The following is a 12,364-nucleotide window of genomic DNA, read 5'->3' as shown; positions in this document are numbered from 1 at the left end:
CCACCAGACATCAACAGATTGATTGTAATGCCCAGATGACAAGATCTTCTTCACTTCTAATGATCTCTTCACTCTTTTGTCTCCTGTTTGATGTTAAAGTACAAAACGAAATGGGTATTAAAGTTGAATGGTTGTAAATGTTTAGTACAGAGACTCTAATATGATGCAGTCTAAAACATGTATGATATAACCAGACCCAGTCTTGATAGAATACCTCATGGCACATTTACTGTCCCACTTGCAGAGAAAAGAGTTTTCTGATGAGAGTGTGTACTCGGGGACTGGGAAAACATTTTGAGGAGATATAAACACAGTTTTGAAATGCATTTAATATGCGGATTAAATGCATGACTTTTTAAAGCATCTGTATATAATTTGTCATCATATTTCTTGTGCTAGTCACTTGGCTTCGCTAATGGTAGGAAATGTTATATCTACAAACTCAGGGCAAAAAGGGGCAGTCGTGGCCTAATGGGTAGAGAGTTGGACTTGTAACCTGAAGGTCGTGGGTTTGAGTCTCAGGTCCGGCAGGGATTGTAGGTGGGGTGAATAAACAACACTCTCTCCACCCTCAATACCACGACTGAGGTGAGACGCTTGAGCAAGGCACCAAACCCCCAACTGCTCCCCAGGCGCCGCAGCATTGGGTGCCCACTGCTCCGGGAGTGTGTTCACTACTGTGTGTACACTTGGATGGTTAAATTCCAAAATTCCGAGTATGGGTCACCATACTTGGCCACACACCACTTCCCTTTACTTTTTTTCCTCCAAAAAACCCCCCAAATGTATAAAACATGCTAATGTAGAAATCTGCGGTTTGCCATTTGTGGCTCCGTTTGGATTGGATGCTATTATTGTAAAACTAAAACGTCACCAAAAGCAGATAATGCTTTGAAATGCATGAACTTTCTTTTGATTATATGGATGTTCATGGTCTGCTTAAGGGCTCTTTTAGTCCTCTTATCTCAAGCTCATGAAATGCATTTTGTTTAATCCCCCTCTACATAGTTTTCCCTCCCTTTCTGTCTCTCTTTCGTTATTTCTCTCTTTTGGCTTGCTGTAAACGGGTCAACACTAGAGTGCTGTCCTGTGCGGCGACAGCCAATCAATTCTTTGTTGGTACTGTGACTGTGCAGCTCAGCCAATGAGCTCTCTTGCACTGACATCCTCTGGAAGATGGCCTAAACTCTGGGTTGAGAAGTGGTCTCAGTGCTCTATCTTATTTAGATTAAAAGTGCGAATTAAAAATTAATGTGAAGGCATGAGAAGGAGAACGAGTGCCTGCAGCCTCAGACATCAATGATTTATCACAGTAAATTATCTCATGTCTCACGGCAAGAGCATAAGTTGAAGTTGTTTTCCAGCGGTGAGGACTAGAGAATGATATGGACGTACAAAACATACATGAGAATTTAGTGGTGGAATGACAGCAGGTGTGTGTGTGTAAGTGGGTGAGTGTTTGCATGTGTGTACATTTGCACCTGTTCCTATAGCTCTTTCAAATAGGCTGAAACCACACTGTGTAACTTGGCATAATACATAAAGAGTATCACCCACTAATTAAAAATGTAATACTCTCTAGGTCTTGGCACAGTCTGGGGAGGGTGGGGAACTGAAGAGACACTTTTCACTTTTCTTGCTCGTAGGTGTGCATGCTAAACATAATAGTGTCTAAACATCTAAGGCCACTGGTGAAATTGCTTATATTTTTCAACTCTAGTTCAATATGTTAAATTACAAAATCTTAAGCATAATAATTTAAGTGGAAAATGTAAACTGAAAAATGTAAAAAAAAATAATTTCAGACTGAAATGGCATTACCAAATAGCTTGCTTTCTTTTTGATTCAAAATGGTCAAAAAACAGGTTTAAATGAAAATAAATAAATAAATAAAAACTCTTTTATGTCTGATATTTGTAGACACGCTCGGCAAAATAAATAAATAAAATAACATAAAAAATTAAAATAAATCGATACAAATTGTAAAAATGTATACAAACAGACTAAAGAACAGCTTTTTCCCCAGAGCTGTAGCCTGTGCCACCCCCCCAACACACAATAGTTAACCCTTCCTCTCTTCTCCCTTCCTCATGTTTGCTGCTAATGCACAAAGACACTTATTGGACATTGTTTGCACTAAATTACCACATTGTAAATAGTGTTATATTTTATTATCTAGACACTCTATGGGACATTCATGTCTGCACTCAACTACTATACTGTAAATACTGTTACATTTCTACCCTTAAATTTATCTTGTCTATTATTATACTAAGTGCCTTCTTATTTTATTTTATACAGTAATTTTATACTTTTACTACATTTACTATGTTCTGTGTGCTGCTTTCTTGTTTTACTGCTGCTGGCCTCTGTGAGCTACCAAACAAATTTCGTTGTATAACTACAATGACAATAAAGTCTCTTTACTTTACTTTACTTAAATATGTAAACTTCCTTAAAGAGTGAAAAAATACTTTTTTAGAAAAAAAACCTTGCAAATGTTTTTCTTAATTAACATAATTTAATTAATTAATTTGTGGTAGGTTTCTTTTTAATGTTTTTGAAAGTTTAAATTAAATTTATTCCTGTGGTGCAAAGCTGAATTTTCAGCAGCCCTTACTTCAGTCTTCAATGTCACATGATCCTTCAGAAATCAATATGCTGATTTGGTGCTCAATAAACATTCTTATTATTGTCAATATTGAAAACACTTGTGCTGCTTAATAATTTGTGGAAGCCACATTTGATCACATTATCACATTTGATCAATTTAATACTGCATAATTGCTGAATAAAAGTGTTGTTTTCATACAAAACGCCAATCTTTTTGTGTGTGTGTGTATATGTATGTATGTATGTATATATATATATATGTGTATATCTTGTTTCATATGGTAATGATTATTACACAAATTTGCTTCTAGTTTTATTGCAAAACAAGACAAAAATACTGATTTGTTGAAATGATTATTTTGAAGTGCAGATTCTGACCAAAAGTCAGTGGTGTTGTATAAGGAAAGTACGTTTGCTCTAATAATTTTCACTCTCTGATGTCTATATATATATGTATATGCTTCTGACTGCTTTCAGAAGTGCTGTGGAGTTCACTTTTTGTGTTTTTCTCTGGTAATAGAGTAAATGATTTGCTTGTGTTTGTGTGTGTGTGTATATATTGGTACTCTAAATTCTATGCTGTGTACACAAAAAAGGGGTCTAGCTAGCTGTCATTGTCCCTTATTGTATGTTTGTATGCTTCAGTGGACCATACAGGTCATGCTATTGATTAATTCCTTGGACGTCATAGCAACTAGCCTTGCTGTTTACACTATAACAGTGGAGAGGCGTTGAGTGAAGTGAAGATACTTCCTCAGTACTTTGTCTAACTACAGAACACTAATGCTGAACAGACTGTTAATTCTCACTAAGGCTAATGCTAGCTCTTCCTGAGTTTTAGCATTTGGGAGCATTAGCTGAGATTACCAGGGCTACATGTATTGTAGGCTAAGCTAATGCTTTAGAAGCTAATCAGTGTGAAGGAAATCACGAGACTGATATGAATGTTGATTCACCTGCCTTTGTCACTATAGTCTTACGAATTAACTTCTGCTCTTTGGCATCATTACAATCAAATCAATGACCAGGTCATCTGCAGTACGCCACCAAAGTGCTCCATCTAATATATTTTTGAAAGAATTTACAATTAAAGTTTTAATACATTTTAAAATCAAATGTATCTAACTACATGTGCATTACTATACATTTATTTAAACAATTTAATGTATATATTTTTGTGATAGATCTTAAAATAAAAGTACTTATATTTTTACATTACATATTTAAATATTTTGGTTTTATATATTTAATATTTATCAATGCGTGTACTGTATATTACAGGTTTTTTTTTCAACTGCTTACACACGATCTTTGCTTGTCACACAATTTCTGAAACCTGACACTCAAACACCAGAACCGCACAGCAAATCTGCAAAACCATACACTAATTCTCAGGTTTGGACTCAGTTTTCAATTTCATAAAACACTTTTTAAAAAAACAAAACACACGATTCTCTATATATCACACGCAAATCTAACAGGAATTAATATTATGGCAAAAGTGTTTGTTTGCAAATGTTTGCTTTTGAGATGTGTTTGTGATATTTTGAATGCAGTGCTTCATATTGCAAGAGATAAAGTTTTGAAAAAAATAGGCAAAGTTTTGATAATGTGTAAGCAGTTGAAAAACTGTAATATAAATATATTTAAAGTATATTAAATAATTATTGAAATATATAATATTTTCAAAAAATATATATTTTCATTAAAAATCCTTACAGTTTACAGTACAAGTGAGCAAGACCCTGATAGTTTTGCCTTTTGTAGGTGACCATCAGACTGCAGTATTTTGGAGTGCTGTCCACATTTCCGCAGGATTAGTCCTAATCTGCTCTGGGTGTGTTGACACAGAGGTAGTTTGAGGTAACGCTGGTGCCATTTGATATTTATTTGACACAGTGACTGGCTTACTAAAACACTCAAAAAGGATAAGCAGATATGAGACAACCTCTGTACTTTAACTAGTAACCGCAAAACCTGCTGGGTATGGCAAGCCGTTTTGACTTTTATTCATTCTCAGGATATGAATTCTTGATATCAACAATTCAGTTTTCACTAGTTAAAATGCTATTTCTTGATATCAACAATTCAGTTTTCACTAGTTAAAATGCTATTTCTTGATATCAACAATTTCATTGTTGATATCTGTAATTGTATTTTCACTAGTTAAATGTCACCATAGGCTGCCATTCAAAATCAGTTGTTGAGTTCATAGTTGAAAATGCCTGTATGTTTATCTGAAGTGGTGTGAAGAGAATGAAGGAAACAGTAAAGAAAAACAGTGGTCATGTATCCAAATCAAATGAAGTCACATGCTTGTGCACAATGAATTAGGAGTTTCACAACAGGATAGAGAATGATTTTCAGCTTGACATAGCGCTGCAGATAGCAGATCATTTGTGTCTACCAGTTCATACACACAGAAAGTGTACAAAAAGTAGGCTATACAAAAAAAAAAAAAAAAGTGTATGCAAAGTGTACAAATTTGCCACATTTTCTCTGAGAATATGCAGGTTTTGTGTTTCTGTGTAGAAGGGATGCATCTGTGTGAAGAAAAGACTCAACACTTCTTAGGGATGGTAGCAACCTTTTATAAGAGTAGAGCTATGGGCCTTCTGCTCTTTGCTAGTCTTATTGTGGCTATAAATCAGTCTCAGGTGCTTCTGTTGGATTATAATCAGTGTTATCTCACTTCCTGTCTTCACCAGTTGTGTGTGTGCAAAGAAGATACAGGGTGTGCTCCATTTAGAGGTGATCATGGCTATGCAGTGCTCACTCTGAGGCCTTCATCCTCTACAGGGAGAGGTTCAGAGGGTTGAAAGGTGCAGGGGTCTGACATAACAGTCATTCAAAGGACATTTTTATGTCATCTGTTACGTCAAGACAAAGGAGTTGCTGTTATTGTTGCGCAAAGACTGATGCTAATGAACTGGTTGTAGGCTAACTACCTTGAAATCTCTATACTTTATTAAAAAACAGGTTATTCCCTGGTAGTGACATCAAAACATAATCATTTGTGTATCTACAAGCATTCCATGTGAGTGATGTTAAATAAAGCATTAAAAGCCCCAGCATATTCCATGTCAGTGGTAAGTTTGAACAAATTCAGTATATTGACTGTAGCATTTCTACTTCAGCTGCACGAGATGAGAACACATTTTTATCATTTCTTGGGACAAAGAGTCAGAGTGTGCAATATATTTTCTTCTCTCATACTCTCTCTGACTGGATGGGCTTAAAGCCACAGCGAGTACACTTTATTGTCACGTTGCCAGACTTTTAGGACCTTACCAAAAAAGTCGTAAGGCATTTACATGACCACATGCAGTGACCTTTTCTATTCCACAGAACACAAAAGAAGATATTTTGAAGAATGTTGAACATTAAAGAAGATATTCTGGGATTTTTGTGTGTGTGTGTGTCTGAATCCATTGGTCAGTGGTTACCAAGACAGTTTGGTTACCAAAATTATTCAAAAAAATGTATAACACTTTACAATAAGGTCCCATTATTTAACTAAAATAACATTGCCTCTTTTTTTTCAATACTTTACACACAAATCCAAGAAATGCACACACAAAATGCCTCACATCTCTTGCAAAATGAAGCACTGCATTCAAAATATCACAGATACATCTCAAAAGCAAACATTTATCTTACGTTGCAAACACCTTTACCATAATATTAAATTTTTGGATATATCATATACACATGCTTATTCAAAACCTAAAGGTTGTCTTTCATGAGTAGAGAGTTGTTGAAAAATTCATGGTAAACATGAAAGCCAGATTGAAACCAAACTTTTTACTGTAAGCATTTGTGGTTGTGAATACAGTATTACATAATACGAAAGAAAAGAATTACATCAAGCATGTGTAGATGTGTATTTATAGGCCTATTCTAAAGCCATGATTGGTTGGTGTTCAGTAAAGCAGTCAGTGTTTGCACATTAGTTAGTGTTAGTGTGAAGCACTGATGAATTAGTGTGGCATTTTGATTGGTTGTGTTTGAAAAAGGAAATCAAGTTACTTCCGTGTGTTACAAAGAGAATTGTGTTTTGCAAAAAAATGTTTTATGAAATTGAAAAGTCAAAGGCAGAGAATTAGTGTATGGTTTTGCAGATTTGGTGTGTGGTTCTGGTGTTTGAGTGTCAGGTTTCAGAAATTGTGTGACAAGTAAAGATTTTGTATGTAAGCAGCTTAAAAAAACTGTAATAATAATGCTTTATGGGTATTTTGCATTGTTTGTTAACTAATGTTAGCAAATGGAACCTTATTGTAAAGAGTTAAAATATATTTTCCTTTGTGCCACAGATGAAAGAAGGCCATCCAGGTTTGGAACAAAATGATGGAGAGTTAATAATGACAGAGTTTTTATTTTTGGGTAAACTGTTCCTTTTTTTTTTAGTAATGGATTAGTCATTAGTAATGGATCAGATCAATTGTTTCGGATTGTTTTGCGTTTTAAAGTAGTTGTTTTGGAAAAGCACTGCAACACTGAAGTGCCCTATGTACAGAATACATTTATGCCCTTTGGAGCACACTAACAGATGGAGATCAGCATGCATGGTGCTTTTGTAATTATAAGTGTGTTTTTAATGCCCACTTTTTGTGTGTTTGAAAACTGCCAGTATTCAGATGGATTCTAAATGGACACAGATTAAACTATCAGTTAAAGTGCTCTCTAGAGTCACTGGTACTCAGTCAAACCTGAATAACCAGTGGTGCATGTGTGGGTTTATAATAATCGGGGTATGTTATGTTTATTTATTTTATCCTGTATGTTTGCTTGATATTCTGTTTGATTATATACTGTTTTGCTGATTTCACACCAGATTAAATTCTGAAGGGGCACTCAAATTATGTTCTTTCAGTGAAACCCATAGAGCTGTCAGAAAAACCTGAATAACCTGTGCTTTGTGTCTGTGCTTACTAGTGTGTGTGCATGCAAGCATTTGTGTGTTTGAAAACAAAAACTGTTTGGTGTAATTGTTTTGTGTAATTGCTGAGTTTTATTGATTTCACTTTATTCAAATTATTCCTTGTCAAAAAGTTATTGAGTTTTCACTCTTAATATTGTAATCAGAAAAACCTGTGCTACTATATTGAACCAAGTGACTGTTATATGGAAGTAATCCATCACGACATTCACTCCGGGGAGATTTAATTACATCTTACACTGTGATGTTAAGTTTGTATGATTTCAGTAGTTTCATATGTCACAATATTAGTTCATAAAAGTGTCTAAATATGAGGCTCAGATTGATCATCAACTGATGTGAACATTTTCTTAGGAACTTTCACTTTGGATATCACATTGGACTCTGTGGAGTTTGTGGAGTTTGGGGCAGGACAATCTGTTTGACAGAACAATGGCTGATATAGGATGACCTGTTCTTTTTTCCCCCGTTTTGGTGCCATTAGTAAAGCATACATTACATTGTTTTAAAAGACTACAATATGATTGTAGTATGAACCACTAGTGCAAGTTACAACAAGGCATTAAATGGTTGGTTCACCCAAAATTGAAAATTCTGTCATTAATTACTCAGCCTCATGTCGTTTCAAACCTGTGAGACCTCCGTTCATCTTTGGAACACAAATTAAGATATTTTTGATGGAATCTGAGAGCTCTCAGACACTCCATAGACAGCAAGGGTCCAGGTCCAGAAACATAGAAAGGAGATCAGTAAAATAATCCATGTGACATCAGGGGTTCAACCGTAATTTTACGAAGCTACGAGTAGGGATGGCTCGATACCATAATTTTGCCTTCGGTATGACACTAGAATGTAATACCTCTGTATTGATACTAAATCGATACCATAAGTGACAAATAACCAGCCTCAAAATATAAGTGAATTTAAAACAATTTTATAATTAATAATAATAATAATAAAAACAGATTCATATCTTAATACCTTTGTATCAAACTGTAATAAAAAAACCTACAGGGAACATAGGTTACATTTTGATGTTGGAGAAAAAAAATAGGCTAACTGAAGTAATAAGATGAAAATATATTCAAATCTTATCTTTTCAGTGCAAACACATAGTGCAAATAAAATGTCTCAAAATGTAACAAAAAAACCTACCGGGAGCATAGGTTACATTTGGACTGAGTTTGAAGAAACAAATACAACTGAAGTTGCACAATTAATGCAACAAATATTGCTTTATTATAAAATATTATTCTAACAGTCAAAGTAATATTCAAAATCACGTTATTATTTCTCTCTCTCTCAGATTTTCAGATTTCAGGCCAAAGAAAAAGCATTAAATATAAATCTCACTCTCTCGCTTGCTTCATATTAGCGGTCGGCAGCGCGTCAGAAACATTCCCTTCATATCATTAATACTAAAATTAATATAGCAAAACTCTTGCTCAATTCAAATCCAATAAATTTTTGATTGTATAAAATGCAAGTGCAAATATTACGTAACCAAAACTTCACTGGTTCTAGCGTGTCTCACACACACGTTTGAGCTTACTGTATTACATCTGTATGTGCGTTGATCAGATGTAAATAAAAGGTCAAATAAAATCTGAATTTATGAATGACGCACTCACCTGTCGATCTCTTAATTCTCTGAAAAGATCAGGATGAGCAAGCGACAAATGCTTAAAAAGATTTGATGTGTCCCTATGGCAACATGATTTAGGCCTATATCAGTGCTTGCATACAGGTGCAGTAAGGTCATTTCGTTCACCTTTGTCATCTGTTTTGTATCCAAAGTAATGCCATATTTCACTTCTACTGTTCTCTTTGTTTATTCGGGTGCGCTGATAGTTTTGTCTGTTTGATCCATCGCGACGTTCTGTTGTCACATTTACAGGTTGTGCAGCAATTTGGGCACCTACAGGTGCATTTTGCAACTGCAGCGTATGAAATACCGAATTGAGCAAAATTATGATATCGTACCGTTTGAAATATAACACATACTGGTACTTTTCCAGTATCGGTATACCGCGCATCCCTAGCTACAAGAATACTTTTTGAATGCAAAGAAAAAAAATGACTTTATTCAACAGTTCGTCTCCTCTACATCAGCGTAGCGCCATTTTGGAGAATATCCGCTGGATGCAAACTGCATACGCTCTTCTGTGTCAGCCGCACTGCGTGGATACGTCTTCTACGTATTGAATAAAGTGTTTTTTTTGTTGTTTTTTTTTTGCACACAAAAAGTGTTCTCGTAGCTTTGTAAAATGACGGTTGAACCCCTGATGTCACATGGATTATTTTACCGATCTCCTTTCTACGTTTCTGGACTTTGATCATGTAAGGACCCTTGCTGTCTATGGAGTGTCTGAGAGCTCTCAGATTCCATCAAAAATATCTTAATTTGTGTTCCGAAGATGAACGGAGGTCTCACAGGTTTGAAACGACATGAAGCTGAGTAATTAATGACAAAATTTTCAATTTTGAAAATTTAAATTTTTAACAACAACTGAAAGAGACAGTAACTGTTATCAGGATTAGAACCGAGTCAGTTGGAAATCAGATATTTAAGGCCTGACGAGTCATTTTCAGAAATCTTTAAACATATCTCAAAGAATAAAACTGTGTTTGAACTTTTTTTTTTTGTGAATATTTTAACAAAACTTTGAATTTATTAGTGTTTCTTTCTATGATATTTTTATTTGTTTTAACAAAATACAGGATTCTGAAAAATATTTAAAAAATATACACGCAAACACACACACACACACACACACACACACACACACACACACACACACACACATATGTATATGTATATGTATATATACATATATACATATATATACATGTATGTATGTATGTATGTGTGAGTGTGTGTGTGTGTGAACCTGGTATTCCTACATTATAGGATAGTAATACCTGTAATTTCCTTGTGGGGACATTTTTTAGGTGATAAATCATAAAAAAAAAAAGTAAAATGCAGAAAGTTTTTTTGTGACCGGTAGTTTAGGGGATCGAAAATATTGTACATATTGTAAAAATATATATACGTGTGTGTGTGAGAGAGAGAGAGAGAGAGAGTGAGTTCCTCTGTATACTGCTGCTCTGGGAATTTAGCTGGCCTATGGGTCGATATTTGGATCAGACTTTGTTTAGTGCCAAAAGTCACTTTTTATTGGCTTTTACATGTTTTAAATAATATCAGGTGCATTTAGCGTGAGCCAGCAGAGGTATGGATTCAATGAAGTGCGGAGAGTGTTAAATACTGTGCATTTACTGGTAAAAGATTGAGGGTCTGGTGCATAAGATTGTTCCTGAGTTGCCGTCTGTTCAGGGCTCCCAGGCAGGAGACCAGACAACATTGTTCATTAGTCTTAATTAGTTCTTTCTCTGGTTGCTGTGCCTCCTCTTTGGCACTTTACCCTCACGGGTCCTTGTTACCAAGCATGTGTGTGTGTGAGAGAGAGCAAAGACGTAAAGGATCTTCGTCCACGTTGGCCTATTTGTGTAAGCATGTAAAGTATGACAGGATTTGTATACATGGGATTGTGTCCTATGGGCCCTTGTTACTCACATCCTTTTCGCCCTTTTCAGTGCATCTGAAAGTCACCTAAAGGTCAGTGTATTCTGTTGTGTGTGTGTGTGTGTGTGTGTGTTTCTAGGTAATGCCTCCAGTCCACTGTTGATATAAACTGATCCACTGGTCACAGTTGAATGAATATTTGCTAAAATATTTACATTATTTTGGGCTGCCTTAGTGTTTAATCATATTATGGTTTTAATGCAGACGGTAAAAGTTGTTAAAATTAATCAAAGTCTGTCAGCTGTCAGTGCCGATCTAGATCCAACTCCTCCCACCTTACATATACCTAAACCTACCCGTCTCCACCCCCTGATCCCTAAACCCACCCATCCCCACCCCTAAACACAAAAAGTAGTCATCGAGGTAGTTGAGAATGCGAATGCGAATGCTCTGTTCTCTCAGAGCAGGGGTCGGCAACCCGTGGCTCCCGAGCCGCATGCGGCTCTTTCATCCCTCTGCGGTGGCTCCCTGTAGCGTGGGTGTGCAATACGCGGGGGAGGTGTCCCCCGACTTTTAATACAACCTAAACTCTTCCCCTGCACGTTTTCTTGGTCAAGTGTGTTAAAGAAGAGGTTTTCGAGGGCCAATGTGAATAAATTTAGATTTAAATTAAAAGAGAAAATATGGTGATCGAGGTGACGATCAGGCTGGGGCGCTGCAGCCGGTGTATAGGTGGAGGCAGCAGCTGCCCGCCGGGGCAGGAAGTGTTGGATTGACTCAGTCTGCTCCTGTGCAGCCGAGAACTGCTGGGCCATGTTCTCGACTGCGTCGCCAAAGAGGCCAGTCTGGGACACCAAGACCTTGAGGAACCGAACTTTGTAATATAATTATATGGCATCTCTACAGTGGTGTGAAAAAGTGTTGGCTCCCTTCCTGATTTTTTTATTTTATTGCATGTTTGTCAAACTTTAATGTTTCAGATCATCAAACAAATTGAAATATTAATCAAAGATAACACAGGTAAACACAACATACAGTTTTTAAATGAAGTTTTTTTTTATGAGGGGAAAACAAAATGCAAACCCACATGGCCCTGTGTTAAAAAGTGTTGCCAAACCCCCCCCCCCCCCCGCCCCTTTGTCGATGTAACGGAGCCTGGCCCGCAACTCCGAGATGATCATCTTCCCACAATGAGAACATGACCCATCCACGAACGCCACCTCAATGTGCTACTGCCCAGGCACGTGGGGCAGCAATCGTGACCATCACCCGGCGCCAGATAACGA

The 12,364-nt window shown here is 36.4% G+C and overlaps 1 protein-coding gene across 3 annotated transcripts in view; it reads left to right on the top strand.

Annotated features, from left to right (window-relative positions):
• Nucleotides 1–12,364, top strand: part of LOC306865569 (signal transducer and activator of transcription 5B-like) — a 94,910-nt gene that overhangs the window by 12,083 nt on the left and 70,463 nt on the right. The window contains exon 1 of one of the 3 annotated variants that reach the window (XM_079410261.1): nt 4,379–4,476. The exons of the other annotated variants lie outside the window; for them this stretch is intronic. The gene's annotated coding sequence lies outside the window, so the exon portion shown is untranslated. Of the gene's footprint in view, nt 1–4,378; nt 4,477–12,364 lie in introns of those variants that run through there. 3 annotated transcript variants of the gene reach the window in all.

The sequence above is a fragment of the Barbus barbus genome (assembly GCF_936440315.1).
Source record: "Barbus barbus genome assembly, chromosome: 4".
Classification (NCBI taxonomy): domain Eukaryota; kingdom Metazoa; phylum Chordata; class Actinopteri; order Cypriniformes; family Cyprinidae; genus Barbus; species Barbus barbus.
This window is presented reverse-complemented; position numbering and strand designations above follow the sequence as displayed.